Here is a 25,488-nt window from a genome sequence, read left to right as displayed (position 1 = left end):
AGACTGTGAGCCCCATGAGGGCCAACCTGATGACCTGGTATCCCCCCAGTGCTTAGAACAGCGCTTTGCACATAGTAAGCGCTTAACAAATACCAATATTATTATTATTATTATCTGCAAAGTGGGATTCAACACCTGTTTTCCCTCTTACTTAGACTGTGAGCCCCCAGAGATACCCAATTATCTTGTATCTTTCCAAAGGAACAATATTATTATTATTATCATCAAGCTCGGTTGAATCGCTTCCAATTCATAGCGACTCCACGGATATACTTTCTCCAGGACGTACTGTCGTCTGCCTTCATCCGCAACCTTTCTCAGGGTTCGTCTGTTATCGTTGTTATGGCCTCTAACCATCTAGCTGCTGGTCTGCCTCTTCCACGTTATCCCTGGACTCTTCCTAGCATTAGTAATTCTATTTATTTGCTATTGTTTTAATGAGATGTTCTTCCCCTTGATTCTATTTAATGCCATTGTTCTTGTCTGTCCGTCTCCCCCGATTAGACCGTGAGCCCGTCAAAGGGCGGGGACTGTCTCTATCTGTTACCAATTTGTCCATCCCAAGCGCTTAGTACAGTGCTCTGCACATAGTAAGCGCTCAATAAAAACTACCGAATGAATATTGAACGAATTAGTGTCTTCTACCGAGTCCTCCTGATCATATGTCCAAAATACATTGTGGAATAATTTGGCCTTCCAAGGACCACTCTGGTTTCATTTGTTCTACAATCCATTTGTTTGTCTTTCAGGCAGTCCATGCTATTCACAAAAGCCTCTCCAACACCACGTTTTAAAAGCGCCGATGTTCCTTCTATCCGGTTTTTTCACCGTTCGGCTCTCGGATCCATACACTGTCACTGGAAATACCACTGAGTTGATAATTTGTATTTTTGTGGCAATCGTTACATCGGCACATTTCATGACTTATTTCAGGCTCTTCAGAGCTAGTCTTCCTAACATGGTACTTAATAAATATGATAATAATAATGTTGGTATTTGTTAAGCGCTTACTACGTGCCGAGCACTGTTCTAAGCGCTGGGGTAGATACAGGGGAATCAGGTTGTCCCACGTGAGGCTCACAGTCTTAATCCCCATTTTACAGACGAGGAACTGAAGCGCAGAGAAGGTAAGTGACTTGCCCAAAGTTACACAGCCGACTAGCGGCTGGGCTGGGATTTGAACCCATGACTTCTGACGCCCCAGCCCATGCTCTTTCCACTGACCCATGCTGCTTCTCTGTCTCTCTGGCTGCTCATTCTGTCTCTTTCACAGGCTCCTCTTCCTCCTCCCACCCCAAACTGTGGGGGTCCCTCGAGGTTCAGTTCTAGGATCCCCTCTTTTCTCCATCTACACCCACTCCCTTGGAGAACTCGTTCGCTCCCATGGCCTCCAACACCACTTCTATCTGAACGTTACGCAAATCTACATTTCCATTCCTGATCTCTCTCCCTCTCGGCAATCTCGCATTTCCTCCCGCCTTTAAGACATTCGGAGTCATAGGTCATGGGTTCGACTCCTGGCTCTGCCACTGGTCAACTGTGTGACTGTGGGCAAGTCACTTCACTTCTCTGTGCCTCAGTTGCCTCATCTGTAAAATGGGGATTAACTGGTAGCCTCAGGTGGGACAACCCGATTCCCCTGTATCTACCCCAGCGCTTAGAACAGTGCTCGGCATGTAGTAAGCGCTTAACAAATACCAACATTATTATTATTCGGCGTCCTCCCATCACTTCAAGCTTAACATGTCCACAACAGAACTCCTTATCTTCCCTCCCAAACCCCGTCCTCCTCTTGACCTTCCCATCACTGTAGACGGCACCACCGTCCTTCCCGTCTCAGAAGCCCAAAACCTTGGCGCTATCCACGTCTCCTCTCTCTCATTCAACTCACATATTCAATTCAGTAAACAACGGATGAGCGGCATAGCTAGGATTAGTAATCCCAATTTTCTTTCTTTCCTTCTGTGCTTTCTGTTAAGCACTTAATATGGCTCGAACACTGTTCTAAGCGCTGGGTTAGGTACAAATTAATTAGGTCAGACACAGTCCCTGCCTCAAATGGGGCTCACAGTCTACGTAGGAGGGAGAAGGGGCATTTAATCCCCATTTTACATTTGAAGAAACGGAGGCACAAAAAATCAAGTGACTTGTCCCAGATCACACAGCAAGCAATCGGCAGAGCTGGGATTAGAACTCAGGTCCTCTGACTCTCGGGCTCGTTCCGCTAGGCCACGCTCCCAAGTCCAAGCTCTTTTTGCTTGAAACACAGCTCTCCATAAATCCCACCAAAAACAAACCTAACCAAAAGGCAATGAACAGCGTATTAACTTTCATTTAGAGTTCCTTTTTTAATTTCATGTGTTGACGCTTATCATGTGCCAGCCACTGTACTAAGCACTGGATTTGTGATTCATTTGTTTTATGTCTCGTATCCATTGGCCCAGTATCATTTAATGACACAGAATATCAGCCACGTTAAAATTGCCACACGTTGACTAAGCACTATATGTCATAGAGCACGTAAGCTCTTTGCGGGCAGTGAATATGTCTCGCAAATCTGTTATATCGTACTCGAGCACTTAGTATGGTGCCCTGCACACAATAAGCGCTCAATAAATATGACTGAATGAGCGAATGAGTGACTAATGGAAAGGGCCCGAGACTGAGGGACCGGAAAACTTAGTTCTAAACCTGGCCCTTCCACTTGCCTGCTCTGTGGCCTTGGGTAAGTCACTTCACTTGACATTCATTTCAGTTTCCTCAGCTGTAGAATGGAGATAAAATATTTGCTTTTCCTCCCTCAGATTGTGAAACAAGACCCGACCAGAATTTCTCTCTAGACTATATGTTCCTCGTGAGAAATGAAAGTGGCTACCAACTTTGTTCTATTGTACTCTCCCAAGTGCCTAGTACAGTGCTCTTCCCCCCCCCCCCCCATTCACCTCTCCGCAGCTAAACCCTCTTCTCCCCCATTTCCCTCTCCTCCTCCCCCTCTCCCGTCCCACCCCCTCAGCACCGTACTCGTCCGCCCAACTGTATATATCTTCATCACCCTATTTATTTTGTTTAATGAGATGTACATCACCCTGATTCTATTTATTTGCCATTTTTACAAGATGTTCTTCCCCTTGACTCTATTTATCGCCATTGTTCTCGTCTGTCCGTCACCCCCGATTAGACCGTAAGCCCGTCAAAGGGCGGGGACTGTCTCCATCTGTTGCCGATCTGTACATTCCAAGCGCTTAGTACAGTGCTCTGCACATAGTAAAGCGCTCAATAAATACTACTGAATGAATGAATATTGTACTGTATTCTCCCAAGCACTTAGTGCAGTAGAGAGTAGGGAAACGACACGACCTAGTAGAGCAAGAACCTGGCAGTCAGAAGGACCTGGGTTCCAATTCCGGCTCCTCCACCTCTGTGCCGTGTGACCTTGGGCAGGTCACTTCACTTCTGTGGGCCTCAGTTCCCTCATCTGTTATATGGGGATGAAGACTGGGAGCCCCACGTGGGGCCGGGACTGGGTCCAACCTGATCCCCCTGTACCTACTCAAGGGCTTAGAACCGTACTCGACACACAGTAAGCGCCTAACGAATACCATCATTATTATTGCTCTGCACACAGCAAGCGCTCAATAATTATCTTGAGCTCACCGATTGATTATCTTATAAGATATCCCATGGGGTAGCATACTTAATAGATGGGATCACTACTATCATTACCATTCCAACAATTAGGAAATACAAGAACGATTACGACTAAGTTAAAACAGAAATTTAGCCCATGCTACGTGTCTTTTCAAATCGGTTGGGTCTGGGGAGTAGGGAAGGTTATTGAATCAAAAAGCGGAGAGACAGCAACAGCTTTTGTGCTGCCGGTAAATTCAATAAACTCTCATGTTCTTCGACTGGCAAGTCTCCTCTCTCTGAACTTCGCGGTGACATCTGTCAGAAACCATCAATATTCAGTATAACGATATAAAGCTAATAGTCTTGTTGTCAGGCCAGGACCGAATGGAACGGCCAAACCCAGAACACAATGCTATTCCCCCAAATCTGCTCTGATCCGATGCTCCGTGCGGGGAGAGAAGATACGCTTAACTTTGGGCTCTCGGCTTACGAGCCGACATGTCTGAGGGGGAATTCTGAACCGAGACTGACCTGGCAATTTGACCCCGAACTGACAGGAGAAAGTGACACTGTGTTCAAAATAGCCGGGGACCCTTACGTGGAAAACGCTGCATGCTTAGGACGGCACAGAAAATTTCATAATCTGTAGAGCTGCAATGCGCCCCCGTCACCGAGCTGGCGTCTAATGTTAACCTTCTCAGTGTACCTCGGTCTCGTCTATCTCGCCGCTTAACCCTTCGCCCACGTCCTGGAACGCCCTCCCAACTCAAATCTGACAGACAGTATTGCCCTCCGCTTCGAGATCTTATTGAAGGTACATCTCAAAGGCCTTCAGTGACTAAGCCCTCCTTCCTCTTCTGGGTCACCCTGACTGGCTTCCTTTATTCATCCCCCTTCGCAGTCCCACGGCACTTACGTACATATCCGTCATTTATTTATTTGTATTAATGCCTGTCTCCCCCTCTAGGCTGTAAGCTCATTATGGGCAGGGAATGTGTCTGTTTACTGTTACTTTGTACTCTCCCAAGAACTTAGTAAAGTGCTCACCACAGAGTAACCGCTTAATAAATAATACTACTGAAGTGTTTGAGGACCCAGGACAGGAAATCCCAATCAAAAGACTCAATCAATTCATCAGTCCCTCAATGAACAGCATTTTTCTTATGGTATTTGTTAAGCACTTAAAATATTCCAGGCACCATAATAATGTTGGTATTTGTTAAGCGCTTACTATGTGCAGAGCACTGTTCTAAGCGCTGGGGGAGATACAGGGGAATCAGATTGTCCCACGTGGGGCTCACATTTTTTAATCCCCATTTTTACAGATGAGGTAACTGAGGCACATAGAGGTTAAGTCACTCGCCCAAGGTCACACAGCAGACAAGTGGCGGAGCCGGGATTAGAACCCACGACCTCTGACTCCCAAGCCCGTGCTCTTTCCACTGAGCCACGCTGCTTCTCTAGGAGGGGGGGCACATTGCCTACAATGACTATAACCACCAGAAGGGTACAGCTTCTGGTACAGAAGGGGCAGAGAAGCAGCGTGGCTCAGTGGAAAGAGCGTGGGCTTGGGAGTCAGAGGTCATGGGTTTGAATCCCGACTCTGCCGCATGTCAGCCGTGTGACTCTGGGCCAGTCACTTCACTTCTCCGTGCCCCAGTTCCCTCATCTGTAAAATGGGGATGAAAACTGTGAGCCCCATGTGGGACAACCTGATCACCTTGTATCCCCCCAGCGCTTAGAAGAGTGCTTTCCACATAGTAAGCGCTTAACAAATACCACCATTATTACAGCTATTGCAAATCTGCTGGTGTCCGGCACATGAAGCAGCATGGCCTAGTGAGGCAGCGTGGCCAAGTGGCAAGAACACAGGCCTGGGAGCCAGAGGATGTGGGTTTTAATCCCGGCTCTGCCACCTGTCTCCTGCGTGACCTTGGGTAAGTCACTTCACTTCTCTGTGCCTCAGGTACCTCATCTGTATAACGGGCATTAAGACAGTGAGCCCCACGTGGGACAATCTGATTACCTCATATCTACCCCAGCACTTAGACACAATAAGCGCTTAACAAATATCATCATTATTATTATAACGATTACTACACATGCGCACAATCACTATCTTTATCATCACAGGAGGACATTCCTCATGGTTACTACTACCAAGCTGCTGAGAAGCTCATGGCTCGGTGAAAAGGGCACGGGGTGGGGAGTCAGAGCTCATGGGTTCAAATCCCGGTCACTTAACTTCTCTGCGCCTCAGTGACCTCAACTGTAAAATGGGCACTAAGACTGTGAGCCCCACGTGGAACCACCTGATGACCTTGTATCCTCCCAGTGCTTGGAAGAGTGCTTTGCACATAGTAAGCGCTTCACAAATGCCATTATAATAATAATGATACCACAGGGGAGCATTCACTGTCAACACTACCACCAGGAGGGCATATTCCTGCCAACTATCATCACAAGGAGCAGCGTGGCTCAGTGGAAAGAGCTCGGCCTTTGGAGTCAGAGATCATGGGTTCCAATCCCGGCTCTGTCACTTAGCTGTGTGACTGTGGGCAAACCACTTAACTTCTCTGTGCCTCAGTTACCTCATCTGTAAAATGGGGATTAAGACTGTGAGCCCGACGTGGGACAAGCTGATTCCCTTGTGTCTACCCCAGTGCTTAGAACAGTGCTCTGCACATAGTAAGCGCTTAACAAATACCAACGTTATTATTATTCACGACAATCACTAGTATCATCACAACAGCACAATCCCTATGATCATTTCCTCCACAAGGGCCTAGTGACTTGTAAGCCCCGTCCAAGGGCAGGGACTGTCCCTATCTGTTGCCGATTTGTACATTCCAAGCGCTTAGTACAGTGCTCTGCACATAGGAAGCGCTCAGTAAATACTATTGAATGAATACTCTGTGTCTCCCCCAGCGCTTAGAACAGTGCTCGGCACATAGTAAGCGCTTAACAAATACCAACATTATTTATTTATTATTTATTATTAATACTCACACTTACTACACCACAGCACACTTACTACAATCACTATTAAAACCAGGCCACGGTCACTAAGATCGCAACGTCCCCAAGAGCACAAAGGCGGAGAATGTGTGCTCATGCCGGAAGAATCGATTGCAGGCGCCTCTCTCTGTTCCCCGTGGAAAGTCATTAATCCAGTTATTGCTATTGTTTTAATGAGATGTTCATCCCCTTGATTGTATTTACTGCTATTGTTTTTGTCTGTCTGTCTCCCCCATTATAACAATAATAATAATAATGTTGGTATTTGTTAAACGCTTACTATGTGCCGAGCACTGTTCTAAGGGCTGGGGTAGACACAGGGGAATCAGGTTGTCCCACGTGGGGCTCACAGTCTTAATCTCCCCATTTTACAGATGAGGTAACTGAGGCCCAGAAAAGTGAAGTGACTCGCCCACAGTCACACAGCTGACAAGTGGCAGAGCTGGGATTCGAACTCATGATCCCTGACTCCAAAGCCCGTGTTCTTTCCACTGAGCCACGCTGCTTCATTCAACAGTATTTACTGAGGGCTTACTATGTGCAGAGCACTGCACTAAGCGCTTGGAATGGGCAAATGGGTAAGAGATAGAGACAGTCGCTGCCCTCTGACGGGCGCACAGTCTAATCGGGGGAGACGGACAGACAAGAACAATGGCAATAAATAGAATCAAGGGGATGAACATCTCATTAAAACAATAGCGAATAAATAGACTCAAGAGCAAATAAATAGAATCAAGATAAATAGAATCAAGATAAATAAGCCCGTCAATGAGCAGGGACTGTATCTGTTGCCGATTTGTACATTCCAAGCGCTTAGTACAGTGCTCTGCACATAGTAAGCGCTCAATAAATACTACTGAATGAATGAATATCCCCTCCCCACAAGGGATACGCGGATTGTTACGGCAGCTCCAGATCTCTGGAATGGGAGCGAGGTTTCACCCAGAGGACGGTTGATCCGAGATGGCACTGGCTGTTGTAAGCCTACATCGCAGTTCCACTACAGTGATTCTGCTCAAAAATAAAAGGGCTAAAGATCCCCGGAGATCAGGGAAAACACACACGAGGAGAATAAAGTATTTAAGGTGCCAGTGTGCTGTTATGGCGACTGAAAACTTAACGCAAGACCAAAGCAAGAAAGAAAAGTAATGAAGTCTATGTCCTAAGAGAAGAGATTGGCAGTATCTTTGGAAATGTGCATTTAATAATCGAGAATCGTAGTGAAAAAGCCTGGGCCCGAAGAGTCAGAGGACCTGGGTTCCAATCCCCATTCTGCCAAATACTTGCCGAGTGACCTTGGGCAAGTCACGTAACTTCTCGGCGCCTCAGTTTCCTCCACCGTAAAATGGGGCTACCTATTCTCCCTCCTGCTTAGACAGTGAGGTCAATGCGGGAGAGGGACTGTGTCCAACCTAATTAACTTGTAACTACCCCAGGGCTTAGAACACTGCTTGAGACATACCAGGTGCTCAACAAATGAGAAGCAGCGTTGCTCAGTGGAAAGAGCCCGGGCTTGGAAGTCAGAGGTCAGGGGTTCGAATCCCGGCTCTGCCACTTGTCAGCTGCGTGACTGTGGGCAAGTCACTTCACTTCTCTGAGCCTCAGTTCCCTCATCTGTAAAATGGGGATTAAAACTGTGGGCCCCACATGGGACAATCTGATCACCCTGTATCTACCCCAGCGCTTAGAACAGTGCTCTGCACATAGTAAGCGCTTAACAAATACCAACATTATTAACAAATGCCATATCAAAAAAAAAAAAAAGGCGGGATTTCTCTGTACCAGCCAAGGAGGGGGCAGGGAATGTATCTGTTACAACGTTATATTGTACGTTCCCAAATGCTTAGTACAGTGCTCTGCACACGGTAAGCGCTCAATAAATATCAATGACTGTTACAAGGAATTATTGGTTTGGACCACTCTGTATATGAAGATTTTAAAGTTAGCCTTCCCTGTTAAAATGGAAGCTCCTCGTGGGAAGGAATCACGCCGATTCATTTTATACTTCCCAAATGCCTACTACAGTCTATTGCACTAAATAGACACTCAATAAGTACCACTACTACTAAATACAAACTGTGTACTTTCCCAAGCTTAGTAAAGTACACCGTAGCCAGGGGGCATCCAACAAATTCTCCCAATGCTGTGACCACTACCCCACATCTCACAAGGTTTCACCACCAGGTCCTTCATGGCTTTCAAGAGATTTTGTGCGGTCTCACGAATACACCAGGCGATCGAGAGTCAGGAGTCCTGGATTCTAATCCCGGCTCCGTCACTTACCTTTTGTGGGCCCTCGGACAGGTCACTTATATTCTGATGTTGCTGTTTTCTCTTACGGTATTTGTTAAGAACTTACTATGTGCCAGTAACTGTACGTAGCGCCGGGGTAGATCCAAGTTAATCAGGTCAGACTCGGTCCATGTCCCACACGGGGCTCACAGTCTTAATCCCCATTTTTACAGATGCATTCAATCGTATTTATTGAGTGGTTACTGTGTGCAGAGCACTAAGCGCTTGGGAGAGAACCATACAACCATAAACATTTTCCCTTTTCACAACAAGCTCACGGATGAGGGAACCGGGGCTTAGAGAACAATAATAATAACAGTGATGGTGCCAAGTAGTGTTTTAAGCACTGGGGGAGATACAAAGTAATCAGGTTGTCCCACGTGGGGCTCGCAGTCTTAATCCCCATTTTACAGATGAGGTCACTGAGGCACAGAGAAGTTAAGGGACTTGCACACAGTCCCACAGCAGACAAGTGGTGGAGCCACTCTGGGCCTCTGTTTCCTCATCCGTAAAATGGGGACTCATCCTCCCTTTTAGACCGGAGCCCACTGTGAAGCAGGGATTGCGTCTCAACTAACTGCACTGAATCTACTCTGGTGCTTAGCACAATGCTTGTCCCAGAGTAAGCGCTTCGTAATACCGCAGGTTCTCCCATGCCCAAGATTCTGTCCCACTACGTCGAACCGTCACAACGTTTCTCCCCCAGTCCCCAGTAAAGCCCCTTCCAAAGAGGCCCCGGAGAGACTGGTCTCAAACACAGAGCAATCGGGGACCTGCTAATCTAATTATAATTTAGCCGGGGAAAAAAAAAATTCAGGATCCCAAGCCTCATTAAAAAGAAGGAAGAAAGGTACCGTGGAAGACTTCTGATTGCATCATACATTATTTATCAACACTTAAAGGAGACACATCAAGGCCCCGACTTGAATAGGAGTCTTTGAGGTTTGATGATCGGAAAGAAATTATCCGCAGGCATTGAGAAGTTAAAGAGAAGGGATGATGCATCGAGATAATTTTATGCATGTATGCCGGGAAGATGTGATATCAACTTTATATGCAGATTGGAAGACAAGCTGGAGGCTTTTGAATAAAGAAAATGAGAATGTTCTTTTTAAAAGCCCCTACTTAGACACAGCGTTCAAGCCTATGATCAATCTCAAATATCAAATAGGGACGCGAGGGGAATCGTCTCATAAATGGGCTTTATGGCATGTCCAGGTCTGCCTTCTCTTGCTTAATGGCCCCGGGCGCTGTGTGGAGATCTCGTCTACCTCACCGCCAACCCCGCGCCCCCGTCCCGCCTCTGGTCTGGAGCACCCGCCCTCTTCCCATCCTTCCCTGCAGAGCCTTGCCGAGAGCACGTTTCCTCCATGAGGCCTTCCCTGACTGAACCCTCATTTCCTCTTCTCCCACTCCTTTCTGTGTCTTCCCCGTACTTGAATTTGCTTCCTTTATTCATCCCTCAGCTTCACAGCACTTATTCCATATCCGTCACTTCTCTGTTTATACTAATGTCTGTCTCCCGCTCTAGACTGGGAGCTCATTTAGGACAGGGAACGTGTCTACCAAGTCTGTCGTATTGTACCCAGCGCTTAGAACAGTGCTTGGCACACAGTAAGTGCTTAACAAATGCCGACATTGTTATTACTCTCCCAAGCGTCCTCCGCACAGTACGTGCTCAATAAAAAAGACTGATTGATTAAGCAATGTGACCTCCTGTAAAGAGCCTGGGCCAGGGAGTGGAAAGGACTTGGGTTCTAACTGCAGCTCCACCAATTGCTGCTGTGTGATCCTGGATGAATCACTTGACTTGCCTGTGCCTCAGTTCCCTCATCTGAAAAATGGGGATTCAGTACCTGTTCTCCCCCTTACTTAGACTGTGAACCCCATGTAGGACCTGATTATCGTGTATCTACTCCAGTGCTTAGAGTAGAAGCAGCAGCGTGGCTCAGTGGAAAGAGCCCGGGCTTTGGAGTCAGAGGTCATGGGTTCGGATTCCGGCTCTGCCACCTGTCAGCCGTGTGACTGTGGGCAAGTCACTTAACTTCTCGGTGCCTCAGTTACCTCATCTGTAAAATGGGGATTAACTGGGAGCCTCACGTGGGACAACCTGATTACCCTATATCTACCCCAGCGCTTAGAACACTGCTCTGTACATAGTAAGCGCTTAACAAATGCCAACATCATCATTATTATTATTATTAGATACATAGTAAGTGTTTAACAAATACCACAGTTAAAATACCACAATTATTAGCGATGCCCACCCACTAGTTTCCAAGGAAAGCAGGCAAAGTTAACTTTAGGATTGCACGTATTGGCAACCCAGTCCTCTCCTGGACACCCACCAGGAAATGGGTGTTTTACGGTATTTGCTAAGTGCTTACTATGTGTCCAGCCTTGTTCTAGCACTGGCGTAGATACAAACTCATCATGTTGGACACGGTCCCTATCCCATGTTGGACTCACAGTCTAAGTAGGAAGGGATAGGATTTAAGCCCCACTTCACAGTTGAGAAAAGTGAGGCACAGAGAAATGAAGAGATTTGCCCAAGGTCACACAGAAAGCAACTGGGAGAGCCGGATTAGAACCCAGGCCCGTGCTCTTTCCAGTAGGCCATGTTGCTTCTCCATGGAATTCAACTATATAATTGCTACTGTGTGGACATTCAGAAAACACTTGATTCTATTTATTCTTCTTGATTCTATTTATTGCCTTGATTCTATTTATCGCCACTGTTCTTGTCTGTCCGTCTCCCCCGATTAGACTGCAAGCCCGCCAAAGGGCAGGGACTGTCTCTATCTGTTGCCGATATGTACATTCCAAGCGCTTAGTACAGTGCTCTGCACATAGTCAACGATCAATAAATACTACTGAATGAATGAATGAATGAATGAATGAATGAATGAATGAAAACACGCAGGGGTCTAAAGCTGCGGATTTAAGCAAAATCCATTACATGGTAAGCTACAAGACTTTAAGGAAGGTAAGGTTCACAACATCTATTTTTATTGTGTTTGCCCCCCAGGGTCTACCACATAACCTTATACCCTTTCTGTTATTTGTTTTAAGGTCTGTCTTCTCTGACTAGATTTTAACCACAAAGATCAAGAGATCAAGAGAAGTTAAGTAACTTGTCAAAGGTCACACAGCTGGTGAGTGATAGAGTTGGGATTAGAAGCAAGGCAGCCTGGCTCAGTGGAAAGAGCACGGGTTTAGGAGTCAGAGGTCATGGGTTCTAATCCCGGCTCTGCCGCTTGTCAGCTGTGTGACTTTGGGCAAGTCACTTCACTTCTCTGTGCCTCAGTTACCTCATCTGGAAAATGGGGATTAAAACTGTGAGCCCCAAATGGGACCTGATTACCCTGTAACTACCCCAGTGCTTAGAACAGTGCTCAGCACAAAGTAAGCGCTTAGCAAATACCAACATTATTATTATTATCATTTCGTCATTCAGTCGTATTTACTGAGTGCTTACTTTGTGCAGCAGAGCACTGTACTAAGCAATTGGGCGATTACAATATAACAATAAACAGACACAATCCCTGCCCACAATGAGCTTACAGTCAGAGGACCTGGGTTGTGTGCCTCATTTACCTCATGAGGATAAAACGAGGATTAGGACTGTGAGCCCATGCGGGACATGGACCACATCCAACTGATTAGCTTCAATAGCTTGCATCCACACCAGCCTTTACTACAGAGCCTGGTATATAGTGAGCACTTAACCAAAAACAAAAATGAAAGCTTAAAAAATACCACAGTTCTTACTATTCTCATCAGTTAAGTTTACAAGGGGAAACCGATCCCATTTTGTCATGTAAGGAGTCAGAGGAAAAGCAAATGAAGAAGTGAGCTTGGGAAGAGTGAGAATCTTCACGGATGAGAAATGTAGAGCCTTTGTCATATCTATTCTTCCTCCTAACCTCCAGTCTCACAGTAAGAAGCAACAGATGCGTTTCACACTTGATCCTGTTGTCCTCTCAAGTGCTTAGTACAGTGCTCTGCACTCAGTAAGCACTCAGTAAATCCCAGTGATTGACTGATCGATTAAAGTAGGGGTTGAGATGCTGTTAAACTTAATAGACTCTGAGGGTGTGTGTGTTTATGTAAGTGTGGATGGTTAGGTATTTGGGGAAAGCCTGGAAAAGATAAAACCTGGATAGCAGGCAAACTGTTTCAGGACTTTTAGACGCCTGGGGAGAGTAGAAAAGCTCGTTTTCATTTCGATATGGGTGACCTGACTGCTCAAGTCCTAGGATTTAAAAAGGGTCCTGTGATCTGTAGTCGAAGCGAAAGCAGCGTTCAAAGACGACTTCTAATCTTGTAAAACAATTACAATTGAGGTATGTTTTAAGCGCTTACCGTGTGCGAATCACTTTCTAAGCAGTGGGGTAGATGCAAGCTTTCGGTTTGGGGTGGAATGATTTTTTGCTGAAATCAATCGATCCGTCGATGGTACTTATTGAGTGCTTACTGTGTGCAGAGACCCGTACTAAGAACGTGGGAGACGACAATATAAAAATATAACCAATTTACTTAGTTCTTTTAGTTTTCACTGAAATTTAGGGATGGAGAAGTCAGTAGTCACCATTAGGCAGATATCTGTTTCAAACCCCCAAATCAATCAATCAATCCACTGAATTCATTGAGCCCTTACTGACTTCCTCTCTAGACTGTAATTTCCTTGGGGACAGCAATCGTCCAGGAACTCTGTTGTACTGTACTTCCCCAAGTGCTTCGTACAGTGCTGTGCACACGGTGAATGCTCAATGACTATCGAATGATTGACTGTGGGGCTCTGTATTAAGTGCTTCAATGAGTCCAACACATTACAGTTGCTCTTGGATTTGCCCCCTTTATTTACCTCTGCCTCAGTCTCGGAGACGTTTTCACAGTTGATTTCTTCATATTTATGTCTGCCTGCCCTTCTTGATTGTAAGCTCGCTGTGGGCAGGGGATGTGTCTAGAAACCCTGTTATATCGTATTCTCCCAAGCGCTCCGTGTGAAAGCGTGCTCTGCGCTCACTAACTACTCAATAAATACCATCAATTTTATACAATAGAGTTGGGAGAAATGATCCCAGCCCTAAAAGTGGCTTACAGTCTAATGTGCGGATATCAGTGTACTAAGAGCTTGAGAGAATATAATACAAGAGTGGATACACAAGTTCAGTGCCCCTTAAAGGAATTAACCGTGTACTGTGCGTAGAGCACTGTACTAAGCAATTTGGAGAGTACAGTATAAAAGCACTGGTAGACACGCTCCCTACCTCTTAAAGGAGTTTACAATCTAATAAATGATAATAATGTTGGTATTTGTTAAGCGCTTACTAGGTGCCGAGCACTGTTCTAAGCTCTGGGGGAGATACAGGGGAGACCTACTGTACGGAGAGCACTGTACTAAGCATCTGGGAGAGTACAATACAATTAGAGTTGGTGTACACATTCCCCGCCCCTAAAAGGGGTTCAAAGTCCAGTCGCAGAGGTTACAAAAAGCCCTTCCTTCCCCTGTGGTTGGGGTGGCTACTCGGAGCCTTGCAATGGATTTTTTTCCTATTAAAATGCAAAGAACCTGAAGCTGAAAGGAAACCCGGGTAATAAGAGTAGTGTTGATTATTCCATCAAAGGAATTAATGCTCAGTCACTCTGTAAAGGAAATACTCTGAATTTGTATTGCAATTAACCTCCTGACATTCACTGCACCTCAATTATATGCTATTCACCCACTATATTATTAAGCATTTTAGACAACAGAACTTTGAATTAAGTGGAGTGCTTAAATTAGCAAAGCAAAATAACTATATTAACCAAAAAAAAAAAAAAGGTATTCTCAACAGAGATTCTTCGTTGAAAAGTTTCATCTCTAGTACTGTTCCTCTGAAATAGTAAACCCCTCTCTAGGTTATAAGCTCCTGTGGACAGGGAAAGTGTCTATCAATTCCACTTTATTGTACTCTCCCAAAACCGTAGTACAGTGCTCTGCACACAGTAAGTTCTCGCGCAAAACCACTGATTGAGTGGCTCATTCCCAGCTCTAAAATGACAGGCTAGTCCTCATGCTCTTTCCTCTAGTCCACACCAAGATCCTTACACTGTAACAATTTCAATTAAGAATTCTCTCTCTCCCCCATGTCTAGTAATAATAATAACGTTGGTATTTGTTAAGCGCTTACTATGTGCAGAGCACTGTTCTAAACGCTGGGGAAGATACAGGGTCATCAGGTTGTCCCTCGTGGGGCTCACGGTCTTCATCCCCATTTTCCAGATGAGGTAACTGAGGCCCAGAGAAGTGAAGTGACTTGCCCACAGTCACACAGCTGACAAGTGACAGAGCTGGGATTCGAACCCAAGACCTCTGACTCCCAAGCCCGAGCTCTTGCCACTGAGCCACGCTGCTTCCCCAACAACACAAAGCATCCACTAGGCACTCAATCAAGGATATTTATTGAGCATTTACTATGTCACCCTCTAAAGAAGCAGCGTGGCTCGGTGGAAAGAGCACGGGCTTTAGAGTCAGAGATCATGGGTTCAAATCCCGGCTCGGCCACTTGTCAGCTTTGTGACTTTGGGCGAGTCACTTAACTTCTCGGTGCCTCAGTTACCTCATCTGTAAAATGGGGATTAAGACTGTGAGCCCCATGTGGGACAACCTGATTCCCCTGTGCCTACCCCAGCGCTTAGAACAGTGCTCGGCACATAGTAAGCGCTTAACAAATACCAACATTATTATTATTATTATTATTAAAGTGTATGCCGAAGGTAAGCTCCCGTTGTGGGCAGGAAATGTGTCGGTTTATTGCTGCACTGTACTCTCCCAAGTGCTTAAGACAGTACTCTGCCCACAATAAGTGCTCAATAAATAAGACTGAGTGACTGACACTGTACAATGCGCTTGGGAGAGTACAATAAAACAGAGTTAGAAGACACATTCTCTATCCACAAGGAGCTTACAAGGGAGTCTACAGAGGGAGACAGAAATAAAATAAATTATGGATTATATATAGCTACCTATATCCAGTAAATACTACTGAATGAATGAAGCAATGTGACATCATCATCAACCCACATCTTGACCCACTAGTAAAGCCTGGAGAAATGTGCCAGGTTGATAACAATTATGATCATGGTGATATTATTATTAGTAGCAGTAATCATGATAATTGTTAAACACTTGCTCAGCATGTACCAATCACTGCACTGAGCACTGGGGTAGATAAGAGATAATCACATGAGACAAAGTCTCTGTCTCACCAGAGGCTCCCAATCAAGTGGGGAGGGAGAACAGGTATTGAATCGCCATTCGACAGATGAGAAGACTGAGGCAGAGGAAGGTAAAGGGATTTACCCATGGTTTTACAGCAGCTTGTTGGCAGAGTGGAGATTAGAACTCAGGACTTCTGACTTTAGCGAAGGCTGCCATTTGAGGGGGTCAGAATTGAAGAGCACTAGGTGATCATCATCGATATCATCAATGGCATATATTGAGGCCTTCCTGTGTGCAGAAGACTGTACTAAGCGCTTGGGAGGGTACAAAAGATTAGACTGATTAGACTGTAAGCCCGTCAAGGGGCAGGGACCGTCTCTATCTGTTACCCATCTGTACATTCCAAGCGCTTAGTACAGTGCTCTGCACATAGTAAGCGCTCAATAAATACTATTGAATGAATACATTACAAAAGGATGGGCCGACAGGTTTCCTGCCCACAAGGAGTTTACACTACATGTTGTATTTTCGTACTTTGCTCTAGAGAGAGGAGCTGCCCTTCTGGATCGGTTTTAATCGACTTATTTTATGCAGCCCATCCAACAAGAGTTTTCAGTGAGAACATTCTCTGGATCTTCCTCCCTCAACTTTCTTGCAAGCTCCTTGGGGTCAGAATTCATGTCTTCCAACCCTAGGGAGAAACAGTGTGGCCTAGTGGAAAGAGCTCCAGGTCTGGGAGTCAGAGGACCTGGATTCTAATCCTGGCCGTGCCAGGTGCTTGTTGAGTGACCTTGGATAAGTCACGGATCTTCCCTGGGCCTCAGGTTTTCCATCTGTAAAGAGGGAAGTCAATACCCGTTCTCCCTCCCTCTAAACTATAAGCTCATTGCCGGCGGGGAATGTGTCATTGATTGTTATACTGTACTCTCCCCAGCGCTTCGTACAGGGCTCTGCACTCAGTAAACCCACAATAAATACGACCGATTCCTCTTTAGAATGTGAGCCCTATGCAGGACAGGGACGAGGTCCAACCTGATGAACTCGCTATGTACCCCAACAATTAGAACAGAGTTAGACACGGAGTAAAAGCACTTACATAAATGCCACTTTTTTTTATCATCATCATTACTCTCCGGGGCCTTAGTATCGCGCTCCGGAGCCGATAAATGATCAGTATATACGATGGACCTGTTGACCTATTAATGGCTGAGGCTTTATTTTGTTTCCAGATGACTGTTCAGGTCTCCCAGCTCAGAGGAGCCCCGGGCGTTTCTATTTGAACAATTCCCAGCTCCGGTCCACCAAACGGGTGAGTTCGGGGATGGCGGAATGGTCCATTCCCAGAATCTTTTAGGAGCATCGCCAGGTGTGTAGTTTGACGTGCATGCGGAGGACTGGTAGTTCGCTGAGAGAACCCCTATGTGAACCAGTGGATAAAGGATCCCAGGCACTCTCCCTTGGTATCTCTCTTGCTTTGCAAGTTTTTCCAACTCAGTCGAACCAATGGGAAACACCGGCTATCTCCTCCGCCAAGTCTCCAATGCGCACTTTTACGCACTGACTTCTTGACTCTTCCTTCTCACGCTTTTTATTCACTTTTCTCATTTTAATAGGTTACTGAGGCATATTAGAATTTAATTACCCCAATTAGTACTGCCACATCAGTCATATGATGTGTCTTCAATTAAGAAGTGCCTAATGGATATTAGTACAATTTAGCTTCATAATTAAAGTTCTAAGAACAGCACAAATTAAACATTATGATTACAAAACATTAAAAAAAACCCACGCTGGTGACATTAAAATGGCATATTTTTAGAGTGTCCTTATCAGCGGATGTTTTCCAAAAGAAGAAAATCCCAGGATAGATAGTTCTGAAATCTTAATTTTGGAGTTGGATAGAGACGCTGCGCTCCATCAGAGAAGAAGCGAGGAGAAAAGAAAATGATCTGAGAACATGGGCGGAGAACAGGAGACAGCGGGGTTCCTTTAGACTTAAGGAAACGTCAAATCAATCAATGAATTGTATTTACGGAGTGCTTACTCTGTGCAGAGCACTGTACTCAGCACTTGGGAGAGTACAATAATAATGCTGGTATTCGTTAAGCGCTTACTATGTGCAGAGCACTGTTCTAAGCGCTGAGGTAGATACAGGGTAATCAAGTTGTCCCACGTGAGGCTCAACAGGACAGAGTTGGTAGCCTCAACAGGCTTATGCATTCAGTCGTGTTTATGGAGCGCTTACTACTGTGCGCAGAGCAGTGTACTAAGCGCTTGGAAAGTACAACTGAGCAACAAATAGAGACAATCCCTACCCAACAACGGGCTCAAGGGTGAGCCAGACATCCATCGACGTCAGAAGGAGACAGATACGGACCTAAGTGCTGTGGGGCTGAGCCCGGGGTGAATACCGCATCAAAGTTATCTACTGAGCGCTTAGCACGTGCAGAGCCCCGTGCTGAGCGCTTGGGAGAGCACAACACAACAGAGTTGGCAGACACATTCCCCTCCCACAAGGAGCTCACGGTCTAGAAGAGCGTTATCAATCCATCAGTGGTATTTATTGAGCGCTTACTGTGTGCAGGGCACTGTACTAAGTGCTTGGGAGAGTAGACACTTTCCCCGCTCACAGTGAGCTTAGTCTCTGGAATAAATAAATGACGGATACGGACGGAAGTGTTGTGGGGCTGAGGGAGGGAGGAATAAAGGGAGCAAATTCCAGTGCAACAACTTGGACAAAAGAGCCGCAGGTAGCTGGTACCTATTGATCATGATGATTGATTACTTATGGGTTGTGTTAAGAACTTACCGCGTGCCGGGTACTGCACTAAACGCTGAGGTGACTACGGGGCAGCGTTGACCTCTGCTCAGAACCGTGGCTCACACCGAGGACCTGAATCGTTTCCGTGATTAGGCGGTCAGCTCCGCCACTAGATTGGAAATACCAGTCAGTCGGTCGTATGTAATAATAATAATAATGATGTTGGTATTTGTTAAGCCCTTACTATGTGCAGAGCACTGTTCTAAGCGCTGGGGTGGATACAGGGTCATCAGGTTGTCCCACGTGAGGCTCACATTCTTCATCCCCATTTTACAGATGAAGGAACTGAGGCACAGAGAAGTTAAGTGACTTGCCCACAGTCACACAGCCGACCAGTGGTAGAGCTGGGATTCGAACCCCTCACCTCTGACTCCCAAGCCCGGGCTCGTTCCACTGAGCCACGCTGCTTCTCATGGGAGTACTGTAATACGCACCTGGGAGAGGACAACATGACAGTAAACGGACACATTTCCTGGGCACAAAGAGTTTACTGTCTTGAAGGGAAGGGAAGGGAAGGAGAGTCACGGAAGTGACTCGACCAAGGTCTCCCAACAAACACCATCTCATGTGTCTGTTTTAATTGTAGGTCTAGCTCAGCGTTTCGGCAGCGTGGAGTGGAGAAGCAGCACGGCCTGGCGGATAGACCCTGGAGCCGGTAGACAAAAGGACCTGTGTTCTACTCCCAGTTCCGCCATTTGTCTGCTATGTGACAACGGACAAGTCACTGAACTTCTCTGGGCCTCGGTTACTTCACCTGGAAAATGGGGATTGGCTGTGAACCCCACACGGGATACGGATCCTATCCAATCTGATTAATTTGCATTTTCCCTAGCATTTACTGTAGTGCCTGGCCATAGTAAGCACTTATAAAATATAAATAAATAAAAACATACCAACTGCCTAACATATGCATTTATTTTTATCATCATCATCGCCATCATCATCTGACGCACTCCCTGCCTACAAAGAGCTTCCATTCAAATGGTGGAAGGGAGGCATATGTCCATTTTCATTTCTGCTCCAGAAATCCTCTGGGTCAAGAGTCAGACTAAAAATTGTAAGCTTGTTGCGGGGAGGGAATGCATCTGTTATACTGGATTCTCCCAAGCGCTCAGTAAAGTGCCCCGCACACAGTAGCGCTCAGTAAATACGAGCGACCGATAAGAGCCGGAAGGTTGAAGTGATGGGGGGGGCCTCGGCCCGACAGCCCATTTCACAGCGTAACCAAGAGGGAGGAGAGTCCGGCCCTCATCCGTCACGACGGAACCCCGGCGCTCCTGGAGGGATTCTCCAGGAAAGGGAGGCAGCTTGAACTGCTCAGAAATGGCGGCGACAACTGGGGGACCAGATGTTATAATCCCATTTCCCGTTTTTTACAACTTTCTCCATGGAGGGGAACAGGTGTTTTTTGCATTGGATGGGATGCGACAGAGCTGGTGTTAGGGGTACGTCTTGTTCTACTTCAGCGTTATTTTTCCAGCCTGGCGCTTAGTGATTGTTTCAGGGGCTAAGGCCAAGACCACCGGGAAAGAGGGCTCTTGAGACAGCGTGGCGGCAGAAATCACAAAGGATGCGGTCAGCTCTGAGTTGCCTCAAACTGCCGACTTCCCCCCAACCCCATCACATGAAACGTCATCGCTGATGAGACGGCAATGCTGTCTACTGGATAGAGCGCAGGCCTGGGATTCAGAGGACCAGGGTTCTAATCCAGGTTCCGCCGCCTGCCTGTGTGACCTTGGGCAAGTCACTTTACTTCTCTGTGCTTCCTCTGTAAAATGGGGATTAAGATTGTTAGCCCCCTGCGGGACAGGGACTGTGTCTAACCTGATTAGGCCTGGGAGACAGGAGGAACTGGATTCTAATCCTGGTTCCACCACTTTCCCCTGTGTGGCCTTGGGCAAGTCACTTAACTTCTACTAAGAGAAGCAGCGTGGCTCAGTGGAAAGAGCACAGGCTTTGGAGTCAGAGGTCATGGGTTCGAATCCCAGCTCCACCACTTGTCAGCTGTGTGACTGTGGGCAAGTCACTTCACGTCTCGGGGCCTCAGTTACCGCATCTGTAAAATGGGGATTAAGACTGTGAGCCCCGCGTGGGACAACCTGATTCCCTTGTGTCTATCCCAGCGCTTAGAACAGTGCTCTAAGAGAAGCTTAGAGAAGCAGCGTGGCTCAGTGGAAAGAGCGTGGGCTTTGGAGTCAGAGGTCATGAGTTCGAATCCCAGCTCTGCCACTTGTCAGCTGTGTGACTGTGGGCAAGTCACTTAACTTCTCTATGCCTCAGTTCCCTCATCTGTAAAAGGGGGATGAAGACTGTGAGCCCCACGTGGGACAACCTGATTCCCTTGTGTCTCCCCCAGCGCTTAGAACAGTGCTCTGCACATAGTAAGCGCTTAACAAATACCAACATTATTAACATTATTGCTCTGCACATAGTAAGCGCTTAACAAATACCAACATTATTATTACTAAGAGCTTGGAAGAGTACAATAAAACAGAGATGGGAGGCATATTTGAGAAGCAGCATATTCTGAACGCAAGACCACAGGTGTGGGTTCTCATCCCAGCTCCACATCTTGCTTGCTGATTGACACTAGCCAAGTCACTTCACTTCATTGCACCTCAGTTTACTCATTTGTCAAATGGGGATTAAACCATTAAGACACTGATCCACAAGCAAGATAGGGACTGAATCTCATCAGTGTATCTTGAAATTTCCCCAGTGCTTAGCCCAGGGCTTGGCTCATAATCAGCAATGAACAAATTTCATTTATCATTATCGTCGTCGTCATTATTTGAAAGCCCCACTTTGAAATTAAAAGTCCTTGTTAGTGGGGCCTTTAGGACCCTCGTTCTTTTGCTCACTCAGATCGACGTCTCTTCCCATTAATAAGAGGATTGTGGAATTTGTTAAGCACTACATGCCAGGAACCGTATTAAGCTCTGCGACAGATACAGGAGAATCGGGCTGAATATAATCCCTATGCCACGTAGGGCTCACAGTCTTAATTCCCATTAAACAGATGAGGCATCTGAGGCCCGGAGAAATGAAGTGACTTGCCCAAAGTCAAACAGCAGACAAGCGGCAGAACTAGGATTAGAACCCAGGTCCTTTTGATCCCAACCCCTCACTTTTTCCACGAGATAATAATATTTTCTGCATAAAATAGATCTGAATCCAAGACCAGATCAATCAAGGGTATTTATTGATGTTTACTGGGTGCAAAGCACTGGGTAAGTGGGGGTAGATGATGGAGTTTCACCACCCTAACAATAATCACAATTGTGATAGTTATTAAGCACTTATTATATGTCAAGCACTGTACTAAGCGCTGGACATCATCAGGTCCCAAATGGGACCCACGGTCTAAGATGGAGAGAGGAGGATTTAATCCCATTTTAAAGATGAGGGAAATGAGGTCCAGAGAAGTGAAGCGACTTGCCAAAGGGCACACAGAAAAGCGGCGGAGCTGGGATCAGAACCTAGCACCTCTGACTCCCAGACCCGAGCTCTTTCCGCTAGGCGACACTGCCCTCTTTCTAAGGAACACCTAGATTGGTAAGAAAAATATCTCAATTTCTTGGCCACTCATCTGAATCTTCCCGAAGCACCATATTTAATTTTTGACAGTCTGTCCTCCAAAGAAACCATCCTGTCTGGCAACAGGTGATAATCAACATTGACCATGGAAGAGAAACTAGTGGGAAGCATCTGGCAGAAAGCCAAACTCTAAATCACATATTTTTTTGTGAACTGGAAACCAGCAATTTGATTAAATCGCTGTCTTCTCAGAAGATCATACAGTTATCCACTTAGATTCTCTGACACGGGACTTCAAAGGGTTAACCTCCCGCTTTTTATTTCCGACCGTGTTGTGGAAACACAGGGGAGTGATTGCCTTTTCTTAAATGAAGTGCCTTGAAGGGATGTGTCCACATGACTTGTCACATTTGATAAGCAAAAGTTTGAAGAATAATTCATTTAGTGGGATGCAATTTGTCAGGTCTTGTTTGAAAGACGAGAGTTGCTATCACTGGAAGCTTTGAATGATACTTTGTTGTGTGTGTGTGTGTGTGTGTCTGTGTCTCAGGTATGAGGGGTTTGTGTTTGTGTGCTGCTCTCTCTCTTTTTTCATGGTATTTGTTAAGTGCTGTGGTGCTGAGGGAGGAGTAAAAAAAAGGGAGCAAATCCAAGTGCAAGGGGGACACAGAAGGGGGTGGAAGAAAAGGGAATGAAGGCTTAGTGACGATGACGATTACCACAGCATCCGGGATAGATTGTTCTTATTAAGAGTATTGATTATTACGGTCTTTGGTTAGCGCTTATTATGTGGCAGCACTGTACTAAGCGCTGAAGAGTTGCAACCTTCACCTCTACACATTAAACCAGATCGCCACAAGTTCACCATCATCACCCTCCTTCAACCGACACCGTCATTCAGACACCAAATCCCGGCAAATCAACCTTCGCAACATTAAACCAGATCGTCACAAGTTCACCACCGTCACTCTCCTTCAACCGACATAGTCATCCGGTCACCAAATCCCGGCGAATCAACCTTCGCGACACCACGAAAACCCCCGTTCCTCTCCATCCAAACTGCAACCATGTTAATTCAATCATTTATCCTATCCCACCTCGATTACTGCATCAGCCTCCTCGTGTCATCCCAGCCTTCCGTCTTTCCCCACTCCGGTCCATACTTCATTCTACCGCCCGGATATTTCTACAAAAAAGTTCGGTCCACATCTCCCCGCTCCTCAAAACCTCCGGTGGTTGCCCAACCACCTCTGCGTCCAACACAAACTCCCTACTGCTGATTTCAAAGCCTTCAAAACACCTTGCCCCCCCTCCCACTTTACCTCTCTGATTTGTATTTTTATGGTATTTGCTTACTGTGTGCCAGACACTGTACTAAGGGTTGGGATAGGTTCAAGCAAATCAGGTTGGACACAGTCCTTGTCCCACAGTGGGGCTCCCAGACTTAATCCCCACTTTACCGATGAGGTAACTAGCACTTAGCTAAGTGAAGTGACTTGTCCAAGGTCACACAGCAGACAAATGGCAGAGCCGGAATTAGAGACCAGGTCTCTGAATCCCAGGGTCAGGCTCTTTCCCCTAAGCCTCACTGTTTCTTCTAATCGGGAAGATGGGAATTAAAATCAATGACAGATAGTTAAAAAAGGACCATAGGGTTTCTAGTGGGATAGGCAGAGCCCACCGTAAAGCCTGAAAAATAGCTAACCAGTGGGAGTTTATGTATATACGTATATATTTCTGTATATATTTTAGTGCTCACCTCCCACTGTAGACTAAATTAATATCTGTCTACCCCTCTAGACTGTGAGCTCGTTGTGGACAGGGAATGTTTGTTAGATAGCTTTATTGCACTGACCTAAGTGCTTAGTACAGTGCTCTGCACACAGTTGGCGCTCAATAAATATGAGTGACTATAACGTTTCTACACGCATATGCTCAATACATTCTATTAAATGAATGAACGACACTCTCCCAAGCGCCTAGTACAGCGCTCTCCCCGCAGTAAGTGCTCCATAAATAAGATTGATGAATTAATGAGGCATCATCATGAACCCACATCTTGACCCACTCCTAGAGCCTGGAGAAGTCCACAAAGTTGATAATCATGACATCATGACAATGATAACTAAATAATTATGGTGCTAGTTGTAAAGTATTGGCCATTCAGTCCATGTCTTCCCACTCCTCAAGAACCTCGAGTGGTAGTCCATCCACCTCTGCATCCAACAGAAAATCCTCACCATCAACTTTAAAGCCTCCCATGCACCTTGCCCCGTCCTACCTCACCTCGCTACTGTCCTACTCCACCCGAGCCCGCACATTTCACTCCTCTAATGCCAACCTACTCACTGTCAATCCAACTCATCTATCTGCCGACCCTTCACCCACATCCTGCCTCGGGCCCGTAATGGCCTCTCTCTTTATAATTGAGAGACAATCACTCTCCACACCTTAAAAGCCTTGTTAAAATCCCATCTCCTCCAAGTGGCCTTCCCTGACTCAGCCCCCATTTCCTCTTCTCCCACTCCCTTCTGTGTCACCCTTGCTCTAGGGTTTGCACGCTTTATTCACCCCCTCCCTCAGCCCCACGGCACTTATTATCATATCCGTAACATTTCTGTCAACATCTGTTTACCCCTCTAGACCCTAAGCTCCTCGTGGGCAGGGAACATGCCTACCAACTCTTGTTAAAGTCTAATCTGCTGAGCACTTAGCACGGTGCTCTGCATATACTAAGTGCTCGAGAGATATGATGAATTGATCGACTGATTGGAACGACTGAGAAAAAAAGAGCATGAGCGCTGGTTCAGTCACAAAAAGAGGGGGATATTACAAGTTACATTTTACTGTTGACACTGCCAAAACAGGATGGTGTAGGCCCAAAGACAAAGCCATTCCCGGGAACTATATTACTATTCTTTGGGTACTCTGAGGAATCGATCAGCTCAAATAAATAATCCATGGGGAGTTCATAAGGTTTGAG

The sequence above is a fragment of the Ornithorhynchus anatinus genome, chromosome 6 (assembly GCF_004115215.2).
Source record: "Ornithorhynchus anatinus isolate Pmale09 chromosome 6, mOrnAna1.pri.v4, whole genome shotgun sequence".
Taxonomy (NCBI): Eukaryota; Metazoa; Chordata; class Mammalia; order Monotremata; family Ornithorhynchidae; genus Ornithorhynchus; species Ornithorhynchus anatinus.
This window is presented reverse-complemented; position numbering follows the sequence as displayed.